The sequence below is a fragment of the Dipodomys merriami genome, unplaced genomic scaffold (genome assembly GCF_024711535.1).
Source record: "Dipodomys merriami isolate MVZ:Mamm:240054 unplaced genomic scaffold, mDipMer1.0.p SCAF_19, whole genome shotgun sequence".
Taxonomy (NCBI): domain Eukaryota; kingdom Metazoa; phylum Chordata; class Mammalia; order Rodentia; family Heteromyidae; genus Dipodomys; species Dipodomys merriami.
In genome coordinates this window covers 2,090,788-2,092,678 of record NW_027203270.1, presented here as the reverse complement: position 1 = coordinate 2,092,678, position 1,891 = coordinate 2,090,788, and positions in this window count along the sequence as shown.

Sequence of the window (1,891 nt, the reverse complement as noted above, 5' to 3'; positions counted from 1 at the left end):
TATGTTGGTTATCTGTTTCTCCCTAAGTATTTGTCCATGGAATTTTTCCATTTCATTTAATTTATTGGATTTATTGGTATAAATTATCTGGAACATTCACTTACTATCTTTTTAGCATTTGTAGAAAATTCAGTGTATCACATTCTCCTTCATAATGTTGCTCATTTTTGTCTCATTTTTATGCCCCTAATCAGCCTGCTTAGTATTTTATGTATTTTATTGTCTAGTAAAGAACCAGCATTCGGTTACTTTGATTTCCTCTGTTTTTGTTTACAGTTTGCATTCACTTTATATGTGTGTGTGTGTGTGTGTGTGTGTGTGTGTGTGTGTGTATATATATATATCATACAGGAAGGGAAATCTAATCCTCATTAATCTATCTTGGCAGAAGTCTCTCTTCATGGTCCCACTTTTAATTCGTAGGGTCACAAACTTTAGTGTGGTAAGAATCACTTGGTGGAGCTTATTAAAATGCAGAAGCATCTGGATCTCCACAGAGGACATGGCAGATAGTGGAGGATCTGTATTTTAGGGAGGTACATTGTACATTCACTGTGATTTCAGATGTGCTGACGTCAGTTCTCCTTTATCTATAGCTTACAACTGCAATGTGCTTTACAGATCTCAAAATGCCCTGGAGGCAGATTGTTTGAGTACAGTCCCATCTCTACTTGACACCAACTAGAATCTTGGACTGATTTCTCTTGAACATCTATCATAACATCTTATCAAGCTTATAAAAAAGATTAACATGTAATTAATGGCAAGTGCTGGCATGTGGCAAGCATTCAAGAAGTGCAGGTATTATCTCATCTGATAGTTAATAGAGCCCATTTTACAGATAATATTGGGAAGGAGGAGGTCTTGACAAAACTCATTTGGCCAGCAAGTTACAGAGATAAACCCGGAACTCAGATTCCTCCTTTAATTCAAAGCATGCTCTACCTCAGTGCACTCTGATAGCTAAGTGGTTACCCATCAGAGTAGAATAACCACTTTGTACTTTGTAGTGTGTGTGTGTGTGTGTGTGTGTGTGTGTGTGTGTGTGTGTGTGTGTGTGTGTGTGTGTGTGTGTGTGTGTGTGTGTGGCTGGTAGGACTCTGAGTTTATGATCTGGCTCTTTGCTATCTGGCTCTTTGCCATCTCCTTTAGTACCACCAGTCTCCTGTCTATCCTAGTATAGTACATTCAGAAACATCAAATATAAAACTATTTATAAGACAGAGCAGGATCGATTTGTGGCTAAGGTAAGTTACAAACACATAACCTTAAACCACACTACTTGTTTGTTTGGTTTGGGCAGGTTTGAAGCACTGAATCGTTCATTCTAAGTCATCATTTACCTCTTCCATGATTGTCACCTCTTCCATGATTGTCTCTTGCTTTTATAGTTTCCATTTCCAGACCTCTGAGTTTCTCTTTGTTAGCTGCTATAGTTTATGGGGGAGGTAACTTATTCTTTTTATCTGTTTAGAACAGGGTTCATCAAACTCATTTCAATGGTTATTAATAAAAAGCAATGAGGTCTTTAACCATATCATGTAGACCAAGAGGAATCCAGAATGAAAGTCAATAAAAACAATAGCTGTATAGATTTATTGCAGAACTACATTGATTGATGTTTGTAAATTAGCCCCAGTTTGAATTACTGTGATACAGGACGTGGAGATTGATGTATAAGGTGTTTATCCATCATGGTACCTGACCTAAGTTCACCTGTATAATTGATGCCTCATAGTTCCCTTGTGCCAGTGCAGGACACAACAAAAATAAAGTGGGTCTCATCTCAGAAGTCAAATTCTGTGGCTGTTGTAGTCCTGAGGGGAGGCCTTGTTGATGCCCAGCAGGAGTTACTTGACTTTGGTTGATAGTTTCTATGGGCATTAGAGGT